This window comes from Squalius cephalus, assembly GCF_949319135.1.
Source record: "Squalius cephalus genome assembly, chromosome: 15".
Taxonomy (NCBI): Eukaryota; Metazoa; Chordata; class Actinopteri; order Cypriniformes; family Leuciscidae; genus Squalius; species Squalius cephalus.
In genome coordinates, this window is record NC_137136.1 from 6822513 (window position 1) to 6835611 (window position 13099).

The 13099-nt window shown below is 36.3% G+C and overlaps 1 protein-coding gene across 1 annotated transcript in view; it reads left to right on the forward strand.

The window, feature by feature from the left end:
- zfpm2a (zinc finger protein, FOG family member 2a) overlaps window positions 1-13099 on the forward strand; it is a 212887-nt gene that overhangs the window by 14746 nt on the left and 185042 nt on the right. The window contains exons 9-15 of the mRNA XM_079893740.1: window positions 6162-6599; window positions 6763-6832; window positions 7791-7986; window positions 8124-8198; window positions 8416-8572; window positions 9427-9586; window positions 10791-10950. The gene's annotated coding sequence lies outside the window, so the exon portion shown is untranslated. The remainder of the gene's footprint in view (window positions 1-6161; window positions 6600-6762; window positions 6833-7790; window positions 7987-8123; window positions 8199-8415; window positions 8573-9426; window positions 9587-10790; window positions 10951-13099) is intronic.

The following is a 13099-nucleotide window of genomic DNA, read 5'->3' on the forward strand; positions in this document are numbered from 1 at the left end:
TCTGTATAGCGATATGTTTTTGGAAAAGCCAATATGGCATGTTTACTAATGTAAGTATGCGTAGTAAACGAAACTCTGCGTCTGCGCCATTCATTCACACAGAGACACGCAGAACATGCAGGATTCATATTTAAACACTCTTTTACGGTTTAATATTCACGAGCACTAGTCCATATCGCGATTAGAATAAAGAACTTACCCGTCACAATCCTCAGCTTGATCAAGTTGCTCCTCTAAATGAAACTGAAACCGGTCGCGCTCTTCCTCTGAGGTAAATTCTTCCAGCATTATTCCTCACCGCGTCTCATAACGATGTAAAGTACATGAATCTGACTAAACCTGATGCATTTTTTCAAGTTGATGCAGACGTTGACTTGAATAGAGCACGCTCTCCGTGGGCGTGGCCACATTAGCGGATAATGAGGTGACTAGCGAACGACTGACGTCTCTCTCTTTTCAAACAGAATACATTAACAGAAAATATTTGTTTTCGATTTGACTTAAATTATTTACCTGACATTTCAATGTTTCTTTAGACATGTATCATGTTTGTGTATGTTCAAGTATTTGATAAGTTACAGTTCGTTTTCTGACGAGTATCAGAATGGTCTTCTTTGAGAGAGAGACTGCCGATCGCGCATCATGTTTGTTTGTTTATTTAGCAAAAAGCACAACATTTTGTTTTTATTGTGCATGTACACAAATAAAAGTAGACACTTAACAGTTTCTAATAATCTGTATGACCAAAATCAACAGAGTATTTTGAGTCTCTTTCGCGCTGATAAGAAAAAAAGCGAGGTGGTTGCGCTGGCGCGACGTTGACCCCAGGGGGTTCATTTCTGACATGCGCCGTAAGCGGTAGACCAATCACAACAGACTGTGCCATCTAACCAATCAGAGCAGTGTAGGCTCTCTGAAAGGAGGGGTTTAGAGAGACTGAATCCTTATCATGAGAAAATTATAGTGTTTTATATAGTTTGTTTTACCTCGGATGCATGCAAACGAGAGCTATTTAAATTACACCTGTATGTATTTCCACTAAATTTTCAGTGCTTATTAACTATATTTACTTATTTTCCTATAGTAAGGAATTCCAGAAGCTTTAAATGCCTTTAGTGTGAAGCTGGATCTTATTAATATACTGCTTTGTACTGTTGTTCCTCAAAATTTAAGTTTGTACTTAATTTTCTTACAATTTCTATACAGTAGTACACTGTGTTGAACCGAAAGTTGCGGTAACACATTTAACACAAGGCTTAAATCTAGTCCCAGACTAAAGTGCATATTCGAGCTATCTTAACTGTAAGTAATTTGCTCCGACATACTCTTAAAATATGTCAGTGCCATTGTTTTGTCTAAATAAAGTTTTTTTAAGGCACGTTTAAAAAAGCTACTTAAATGTCCTAATTTATCTAAGGTCTAATCATTACTTTTTGGTGAACAGGTTCAAAAAATTCGAGTCACTGGGTTAAATCAAGTTACTCAAATTAACTCTCATTCACACACGCCAAATAATAAAGTGTTTTTGATCTGATAAAGTCTTTCCCGTAGTCTCTGTGCATGATGTAATTTCATCATTCATCACACAGGTTAAGAGAGGTAAGAACATTAACAAGGTTTTTTTTTTTTTTTTTATGTGCACAATATTCACACAAAGCACATTTCCCTGCTGTTTTAATAACTCATCTAAGACCTGTGATCTAATCGGCATGTACAGCAAGTAATTAAAGTTGAAATTAATTACAGTCTGTGCTGATATTCTAATCAAACAGCTTTGGAGTATTTCGAAGCAGAAAGTTGATATTTTGTCATCCGTGTTTTATCTCCAGTGGCGGCGCGCGATCGTCTGTACTTGCAGATTATTCCTCGCCAGAAAAAGCTCAGGAAACGACAGATAAAGAGGGAGAGAACTTGCACGTTTCTCTTTTTTTCTAGTTCCCGCTCTGACCTCTTGACAGTTCTCATCCCTCGTTCCGCTCCTCCGTCTCTCCCTCTTTCTCTTAACATTCCTTTATCATGACAGTGTTTGGAGAGAGATATGGCCAAGGCTTTGTGGATCTGTTTGATGGAAATTAGACAATCGTTCATTAGTGAGTTAGATAAAGTCTCTCCCTTCCTCCCACCCGGCTGACAGTTGTCTCCTCGGGGAGCTCATTTCACACCGAGAGCTTGCGATGGTGGAAGTGACTCCGACTCGCTCGGGTCCCATCTGAGTTTGTCTCCGCAGACAGTGCCACTGGAAATGTCAGCAGGAGCAGAGAGGAGCCGTGTTGAGGCGCTCACTCTAACAAGCTGAAGGGTTCTTCCCACGGGTCCCGTGTATGCAGAACCGCTCTTATTTCTGCGGATTGTCTCCAGTCAGGCTCGTCAGAGAGCCCGCCGCTCACACAGAGGTTGCTCTTATAGAGGAGACTTGTGCGAGTTCTGCGTCACTAGCGTCAGTTGCAAAAAATATGACTGTTTTCGAACAGGTTTTGCAAACACTCCACAGATAGTGCCAATCAAACACACACTATGCACCATTCAAACGTTTGGGGTTGGTAAGATTTTTTAATATTTTTGATAGAAGTGCTCACAAAGGCTGCATTTATGTGATCAAAAAATACAGTAAAAACTGAAATATTATGAAAAAATTAAATAGCTGTGTTCTATTTAAATATATTTCGTAATGTAATTTATTCCTGTGATGCAAAGCTGAATTTTTAGTATCATTACTCACATGATCCTTCATAAATCATTCTAATATGCTGATTTGCTGCTCAAGAAACATCTCTTATTATTATCAATGTTGAAAACAGTTGTGCTGCTTAATTTTTTTATAGAAACCGTGATATATTTTTTTCAGGATTATTTGATTAATAGCAATTATTTGAAATATATACATCTTTTAAAGACATTTACAGTAAAATTTTAAACTTTAACTTTTGCAACTTAATGCATCCTTGTGGAATAAAATAATTAATTTGTTTCTTTCAACAACAAAAAAAGATCCCGGGGAACTGTAATATGATTGTAATATATTCCCTATGAGGAGGGGATTTGAAAAAGTATTTACAGTGCAGATGCAATTAACATTATTCTTACATATAATATTAATATCTCTTCCTCATCGCTCATGTGCTGAAATGTTTTTATATTATATGTATTTATTTTATGTGTTATTAAATATTATAGATATTTAGTGGCATAGTCAAAGTTTTAGGACAATTATTCTGCCAGTATTTTACTGTTTTAATGTTACCATGGACATTTGGCAAGAGTAAAATAAACACTTTTTTTGATGTCACAAAATTGTTTTATGTATACAGTACATCAACATATATGGTCTCTAAATATCGGCTGTTGCAATATTGGCTGTAAAATGAATGTGGATAGCACAGATCAGATAATTTGGTCCTTTTTTTAAGATTGTTGAAATTACTTAATTTTGAAAATCATTGGATTGTTCTCAGGAGAAAAAGACCCCTAATCTCACATGTGTCTCCTTTTAGAGGTCTTTTTCTCCTGAGAACAATCTAAAAAGCTGAAGACATTCAGGAGCCGTTCATTTAATCTCATTGTTGTCTTCAGATATAAAACAACTGAAATATAAAAGAGATTGCAAAGACATGAACAAGTTAAGTGGGCTTTGTATTAGCAAGGAAAATGCTTACAGGAAGTATTCTTGTAGCATTCCATGTATTAATTTTAAATTTTCCTAATGATGAAGAGTAGCGACTTTTGAAATGATTAGCCAAAACTCAATTCGGATGTAAACAGTGTTACAATCTCACTCCTCAAACTTCCAAACAAAAGTTTTAGACAAAGAGTTTCTTTCATTGTTTTCAAGGCGATTCTGATGTTCAGAAGATCAACCGTTTGAGGAAGCGTGTGGAATGTGGTCTACACCAGGGTCAGATAAACACATAAAGCAACTTCACGCAAGGCAGGCCTGCCCTCTCTCTCTCTCTCTCACTCCCTCGCTTCTCTCTCTCTGTTAGGCCGTCAGATATGGAGAACTGTCCCTGCGTCTCAGCTCACAGATCAGACGCTTCTGTTCTGGCCTGCAACAAATTTCCCTGCATTAAAACAGGTCTGAGAGAACTTTCCAAAGCTTTCTGATGGCGTTCAGCATTCGCCTCGGGGAAAATAACAAGCTGGTTGCTCACTTTGTGACCCACTGGATGAGGTAAATCAATACAGACTTACCAGGAGGAAAAATGATCATGTTAAATAAAAATAAAACGTGTTTTACATTTGTAATATGACATTTCTGAGTCAAACAAGATAAAGTAATGTAGGTGAAATAAATAAAGTAGGTGAAAATGTGGGTGTAAGACTAAGAGGGATTGATGACGTCATCCAGAAAGGAAAGTCTTTTCAGAGGAAGATCAACTTCGACCAGATGTATTTCTTTAGAATAATGTGTACCAATTATTTGTGGACAAAAAACCTTGTTGAGTTTAAAACTAGTTGCTTATGGGCTTTAACACTATATAAATGTTAAAGATCTATTAAATGTTAAAAGCCTTAAAAGCATGATCAGATAAATATTTCAGGGTAAAAATATAATGGGGAAGGGTGATTTCTGCAAAACTAGTGGCACCAAATGAACCCATGAAAAATAATGATTGTTTGAAACAAATGACCAAGGTTGGAATGGCTTTTCAGGGAATACTAAAGTTATTTTAGTTCAGTTTAGTAGTTAAATTTGGGTCTATTCATCACACAAAACTATTGTATAAAGACCTCATAAGATGTGGAATATTTCAAATGAAAAGTTTCTATTCTTTATATATATATATATATATATATATATATATATATATATATATTAGGGCTGTCAAACGATTAATCGCATCCAAAATAAAAGTTTGTGTTTACATAATATATGTGTGTGTATGGAGTATAATTATTTTCTATATATAAATACACACATGCATATATATTTAAGAAAAATGTGTTATTTATATATAAAATATTTATATATAATATAAATTATATATAATATAAATATATATACACAGTATATACATGCAAATATTTTTTAAATATATACATGCAGATGTGTGTGTATTTATATATAGAAAATAATTATACACCGTACACACACATATATTATGTAAAAACAAACTTTTATTTTGGATGCGATTAATCGCGACTAATCGTTTGACAGCCCTATATATATATATATATATATATATATATATATATATATATATATATATATTCAATTTTGGGTCCCATCAGCAAGATTATTTTTTGAAGAAATTAGTGCTTATATACAGCAAGGATGTATTAAATTTATAAAAAGTGATATTAAAGACATTTATAATGTAAAAAAAAAAAAACTTTTTCAAATTATGTTCTTTTTTCTTTCTATTAATCAAATAATCCTGAAAAGAAATGCATCGGCGTTTCCACAAAAATAAAACGGCACAATTGTTTTTAACATTGATAATAATAAGAAATGTTTCTTGAGCAGCAAATCAGCATATTAGAATGATTTCTGAAGGATCATGTGACACTGAAGACTGGAGTAATGATGCTGAAAATTCGACTTTGACATCACAGAAATAAATATTAAGTTCTGGCATTAAAGGGCACGGTTGATTGGTTCCTGCTGTATCAGTAGCCAATGAGCTCGCTGCTCAACCTTCAAATACTCGGACAGCATTTGCTAGCAGTTCCAGCATACTTTCAGAAACCCTCCTCCTTCCCCAGCTCCACTATATTGCTATATTGTACAGAAGCAGCATATTTTACTTGCTCTGCAGCAGCAGTGTCCCTGACATGGTGTCGGCCCACATCTGGGAGACCGGATCTGGGCCGACACTATGTTGCTGTCTGGGGTAGCAAATCTATTCCGCCAAGACAAAACATATAAACATTGTCAAATCCATTACCTTGCCAAACACTCCAAGAGACGTCATGACAGAAATCAAAAATTAAATTTTTAAATTGTAATTTGTAATAATAATTCACAATATTTCTGTTTTTAGTGGTATTTTTGAAAAAATAAATGCAGCCTTGGTGAGCATTAGAGACTTCTTTCAAAAATCTTACTGACCCAAAACTTTTGAAAGGTATACCTCAGTAACAAAACTTTCTGACCTTATTTGTGGGGGGTTTTCTTCTTTAGACAACTCATGATGTCTTGATTTTGCTCTTGATGGTTCTAGGTGGGTCCAGGTGTATCAGTCGCCCTCATCCTCCCCCCCCCAGGGCAGGGACCGTTGACCCCTTGTAGTGCCTGAACCTCAGCTGAGTCGGGTGGCAGCCTCCCATTTGTTAAATGCTACGAGGTGACTGGAGCTTCTCTGCCCGTTGCTGAGAGGACAGATGGAGAGGCCACGGAATGTTCTGGAGAGCCGATGGTAATTACGAGCCAGCAGCAGAGCCGGTGGCTTCCGCAGGGAACAGTCCTGAGCGGAGCCGCTCGAGTGGCGTGGGGGTTGTTTGCCCTTTGGCTGCTCAGCATGCTGTTGCTCTACGCGGTGAGCTCGTGTTGGGACCGCCGTTGCTGCACTTTTCTCCGTCTTCACATCAATGAGTGTGTGAGAACATGGTGACAATTGCATTGAGCTTTTGTCATTCACAGGGAAAGTTTAACTCTTTAGGTGTGTTTCCAGTTCTATTCATTTTTCAATAGAAACTGATGGAAGTTGCAGACACAACTTATGTCTAAAAAAAGCATTTTATGGAATAGTTTTATACCCAAAAATAAAAATTCTGCCATTTTACTCATGCCATTCCAAACCTGTGTGATTTTTTTCCTCTTAGAACACAAAAGGAGAATTTTGAAGAATCTTCAGGCAGCTTTTTGATCATATCTGAAAAAGTGATAATTACTGTAAGTGTTCTTCATACAACATGTCTCATATTTCATATTCTCTTCAATGACACTTGTTTCCTTGGTAACCAAGTGCACTAACTGCTGAAAAAAAAAGAGATAAAATTGTTGTTTGTGAACACCACACCTGAGGAACATTTGTGTAGAAATTTATAAATCATAAATATTGAAATGGATTATTTTTATTCCCCGCTGTTTAGATCATCGTAGCTTAAAACATGTATTTTATATAGTATAAAGTAAATGTGTTTTAAAATGGATTTTTTATAGGTTAAGATTGAAATTATGGGGCAAAAAAAAAAAAAAAATCCAATTGATTAGAATTGTTCCATAATATTTCTTGTAATTATTTGTTATATTTCATATTTTTTACCTTATTTTACAACTGTAGCCCTTTCATATTTCTGACTATCTCAAAATTACTAGTATTTCTATTACTAGTATATCTCACAACAATAATTATAATAAAAAAAGATTTAATATAAAAGTCATATGAAATGTAGCAGGAAAAATAAATGAAGGCATATGAAGTTTGCTTGCATTGCAGATTTTTATCATTTATTATTGCTCGTGTATAGATGTTTATGTATCCATTTCATTTTTACCCTTGTCCCTTACTTTCACTCTTAAACGATAAATTATCCATTATAAAAATATGAATTAATAAATGTCTAAACCTATGATGATCTGAACCAAGAGTCAAATACATTTTTAATTTTTGATTTCAATATTTATTGTGTAAAAAAATATTGATATGATTTTTTTTTTATGACTGTACCCTAGTTGTTGCGTCCCTTCACAAGTTATTTTGTAGTTACTGTTCTTGGTTACCATAGAGACAAAACTGTTTTAATGTGACCTTCATGTAACAAAAGGGGGGAAAAATGAAATCTGTTAGTTTCAATAAAAATCAAACCTCGAGACAAAAGGTGCATGAAACACCCTTGTATCTTTTCAGATCTGACCAGTCATCTTGCACATCTGAAATGCTTGCCGTCTGCAGATGATTAATTACTTTGTCACCCATCAGTCTCACAGAAAATGAGGAGAGAGGAGGAAAAGGGAGGAGTATCCGAGAAAAAAACGAGCGAGCTCAGCTTTGCAGGATGCTGAAATGTAGCTCTGCAATCCCCATAGGGCTCATATTAATGAGGGTGCAGGGAAAGTTAACAACTCGCATTAAGCACTAATGCATTCTTTAATTAATTAAGTGCTCATTTATAAATATCCAACACATCCTGTACACGTTCAATCTGACTTAACAATAACATATTAACGATTCCTGTTCCAGGCATAACATATTTAAATGTCACTGATGCTCCAACGGCTAGATAAACATACTCCGAAACTCTATTAACAGCATTAGGTGATGTCTGGAGCAGCACGTATTCCCCTGCAATTCAGTCATAATTACAAATTAATTTCACGTTTAATGTATGAACAAGGCCATGGTGAAATTTAGTTAATTAGTTGATTAAAATGCATAGTTCAAAGTAAAAATTGAGCAATTTTGGTCCATTTAGTGTAATCATTTTGTAGTTATTGGACAGTTTTAACTCTGTTTCTTTTCATTATTTTTACAGCATGTTCTTAGACCAGGATGATGCATTTAAGGACTCCAAAATGTGTGCAACACCACAAAAAGCCTTTATTGTCATTACTGATGGATAAGGCGGAAATCAAGCACTTAAATGGCGATGACACATCCAGGGTTGGCATACCAGAGCTGCCAGTGTAAATGTAAGCAGCCCAACACACACACACACACACACACACACACACACACACACACACACACACACACACACACACACACACACACACACACACACACACACACACACACACACACACACACACACACACACACACACACACACACAAAGCTGGTGTCACAGTGCTTTGAGAAGTCCTTTAATCTCTGATGTGCGTTAGGAAAGTACAGAGGAAGGAGATATCAAATGAAACTCGCATAAAAATATTCTGGGGTTTTAGGGGGAAATTATTTGTGAAAACATCCTAGTAGAATATAGAAAAGCCAAAACTCTATATGATGTCATTACATTTTTAGCCCAATGCGATGGGCTCCATAAGAAGGATAACATGATATAGACATGTTTGAACATATAATCTATGAGGAAAGATTCATCTGGGTTAAATTCAAAACAATCACTTTTATGCTCATCTGACAGTTCTGTTTATCTGAAATTCTGTTTTAAGAGAAGCAGGAATACATCTTTCACACAGCTCTCTTGTAGCTTAATACTGGGACAAAGAAACATATACAAGTAGCTGAAAAGAAATTGGCAGAATGTTGAAAATAAAACCCAAAAAAACAACCCTCAGGATGTCAACAATTCCGACACTGGAAAATAAAAGCAGCAGTGTTAATAAAACGCTTCGTTTCCAGACAAACTGCTTAATGGGCGTCTCTCAGAGTCGGTTTCTACATGTTTGAAATCAATCAGAATATTTACGCCCGTGGAAGCAGGCAATCTGTGGAGCGCCACACACCTCCTCACTGGAGAGGAACTTCACTTTTGGCACGGTGTGTTTCAGTATTTCATGGAGCTGCACCTCCTTTTCCCCTGCAGGCGTCGTCTCAATGTTCCAGCCGAACGTGTGTGCGCTGAACAAAAGCATAAGTTGTTTACGTCAGGGTAATTGGTCATGGACGGGTCATTACCTGCAGCAAGAAAACTGAAGAAAAGAAAAGTGTAAAACAAAAATACGTCAATCTGATTGACTGATCAGGTAATGTATGAACACACACACACACATATATATATATGTTTGTTCATATATTACTCGATCAGTTATATATATCTGTTTGTTCATAAATATCTGTTTCATATATTTCATATATCTATTTGTTCATTTGTTTCACTGAAAAAAACACATACACACATTAGTGGGAAGTGATGTCCGGCCTAGGAAAATTGACATTTTCATCTTTTTGTTAGCATAGTTGTGCTTGGAGTCAATTGTTTTATTTGTGAAAACGCAATGAAACAAATTGTGCGGACATCGTTTTTGGCCAGGCTGTCGTACAAAGAAATGATGAACACGAGAAAAAAACTAAAGAGAACCAGGGAAATATTAATAGCTAATTTAGTTGTAGTCAATGTTTGCTTTTTCCTGTGAGTTTTATTTTTAATGCATAGTAAAATGAAACCTGCAGCTCCTTTTTTTGCCAAAAGTTTTTGTCAGATAAATGCCTTTACTAGTTTAGTGTTTTGTTCTTCTCTCATAATTCAAATATTTTCCTCATATTTTGATGGTTTAGTTGTAGGGCTCATTAAAAACAAATCCCCAAACCGATCACTTAAAAGAAGGACAAAAGAAGTAGTTTATCATATGGATTCAGAAGACTTGGAATATATGGATTCATTTTGTGAGGAACAAACCAAAAGTTAAGCCATTTCTCACTGATAATCTTCGCCTCTCGAATCAAATCTTGTTTGACTTCAGGTCAATTGGTTACAAGGCGTTACAAGGTGAAGGTGCTTATTGGGGTTATCATTTATTAATTACAAAGTCTAAAAATCATCATCCCTATTTGATACTGATAGGTATTTCCATGCGGTTGGGTGAGGAAGATGTGGCCTCATTTGCTGAGAGCACTTCTTCCTCAGACGCAGCACCCTTCGCTGCCTCCTCTTCCTCCACGTGGCTGTCGGGCAGGAGAGGGCGATTGCGTTCCCCTCCCGCGCCGTGCCGCCTGTCCGCCTGTGGGACCTGCTCCGTGGGCTTTTCATCAGCTGCCATTTTCACCAGCATGCAGTAATTTCATGGCTCATTGCAAGCGCTGAAAACCTTTGAAACTGCAAATGTTAACTTTTGCCTGGCCCGGAGCCATTTAGAAAGCGATTAATTCGGCAAACAGACGTGAGCCACTTTCTCCTCCCAAGTTTTCGCATAATTTTCCAACCCTTTCTATCTGGGATTTGCATTGCAGGGAACTCGCAGGACAAGGATAATAACTATTCCTGTTAATTGTGGTTTGGTGAAAATGCAAGGCCTGTCGCTCTACGGTCTGATCTTGCCCGTCTGTCCCGATCCAGTCCAGAACCGGAAGAACGGACAGAGAATCAGACCAAGAATCAGAGAAAATCAAGGTGAAGTGTGTGCTCTTTTAGATATTAAATCAACAAAACATTTGCAGTCCATTTTACTTCTGTAATGTGACGTATTTCGGAGTGAAACAAAATATTCAACAAAGAAATGTAAGGTGGGACCGTGGGACTTTATCCATCAGGAATTGATTGAATTGTGAAAAATGTGTTTACAACAGCTTTGAATGTTGCTCATTCACAACTATCCATTTCATAATACAGTTTTACTGTTTTGAGTCGAGTGTTTCATAAGTAGATTTTGGTTCACCTTCAAAAGTACTTTTAATTTGTAAAATATTGAATCCATATTATGCCCTTTTACAAAGTCTTGGTTTTGTTTTTGGGGTCTACTAGAATATGTTTTTATGGTTAAATATAAAAAAACATCATTATTTTTCACTTTTTTTCTTTTCTTTTTTGCATATGCCATGGGCGGGAATTATTTAAATGAGGAATATTGTGACGTGTTTGCTCCCAGGAGAAAACTCAAGACTACAATCAAGGTTTTTCAGGGAGTTCAGAAACAGTGCGCACTAGAGAATAACTCCTTTTGGAGTGACTTTGTTCATTGTAACTTTGCAGACATTTTTCATGCTCAAACAGCAGCAACAAGAAAAGCATAATAGGTCATCTTTAATCAGAAATATACATTATATGGTTTATTTGTTACATACAGGATAAATAAATGTTGTATATTGTGATATATGCAACATTTATTTGTCCTGTACCGTGATAAAATGACTCGTATCATGATGTAATGTTTTGGTCATGCTGCCCACCCCTAATTCAAAAGCATTAAGATTACACTGAAATACTGAAATACAATTATCAAGGCTTCCAAACATCTGGAGTTACAGATTCACATTTTAATCTGTCAACACAATCAATCAGAGCGCTGCGTATGAATGTTAAAGCTGCAGGTACAGCGTATGTTCTGTGTGTGGTAGGAGAGAGAGTCCTGTGCAGTAAAGCGTGAGAGATGCAGACGTCCCCCACAGCTGTCCACCTGCGCTCTGGCACCCACAGACGCTTACCAAACACAAGAACTAATTCTGCCGCCTGAACTCCATTAATTTCCCTTTGCTGGGACACCCAACGCTTGACAATAGCTTGTGTTGGAGAAAAGCTGGACTTGGTCAAAATAGTACAACTACCCGAAGATGGCGGAGGGGTTGTCTTTAATGCAAGGAATGCTGGTTTCCGCCACTGAATTAAAAAATAAAAAAGTTAATTGCGACTTTTTATTTCACAATTCTGACTTTTTTCCTCGCAATTGCGAGATTGTATATCACAATTCTGAATTTTCCTTCTCAGAATTGCGTGATATAAATTCACTATTGCGAGTTATAAATAATTGTGAGATGTAAACTTGCAATTGCGTGTTATAAAGTCAGAAATGCGAGATATAAATTCTGAGGGGAAAAAAGACTGACTTGCAAGTTTATATCACGCAATTCTGACTTTAAAACTCGAAATTGCGAGTTTATATCTTGCAATACTGACTTCATAATTCGAAATTGCAAGTTCAGTCTCGCAATTCTGACTTTACAACTCGAAATTGTTTATAACTTGCAATTGTGAGTTTATATCACACAATTCTGACTTTATAACTCACAATTGCGACTTTATATCATGCGATAATGACTTTAAAACTCAAAATTGAGAGTTTCTTTCTTGCAATTCTGACTTCTTATTTCGAAATTGCGAGTTTAAACTCGCAGTTCTGACTTCACAACTCAAAATTCCGAGTTTATATCTCGCAATTCTGACTTTATTATTCGGAATTGCGAGTTTATATCTCACAATTTTGACTTTATAACTTGCAATTGTGAGTTTATATCTTGCAAATCTGACTGTATAACTCAAAATTCTGACTGAATAACTCAAAATTATTGCGAGTTCATATCACACAATTCTGACTTTAAAGGTCCCGTATTATGCCCCTTTTCACAAGATGTAAAATAAGTCTCTGATGTCCTCAGAGTGTGTATGTGAAGTTTCAGCTCAAAATACCCAACAGATAATTTTTTACAGCATCTTTAAATTGTCATTTTTGGGGGCACAGAAAAACGCGCTGTTTTAGTGTGTGCCCTTTAAATGCAAATGGGGTGCTACTGGACGACGCAGGGGGCGGAGCTTCATGAGCTCGCGC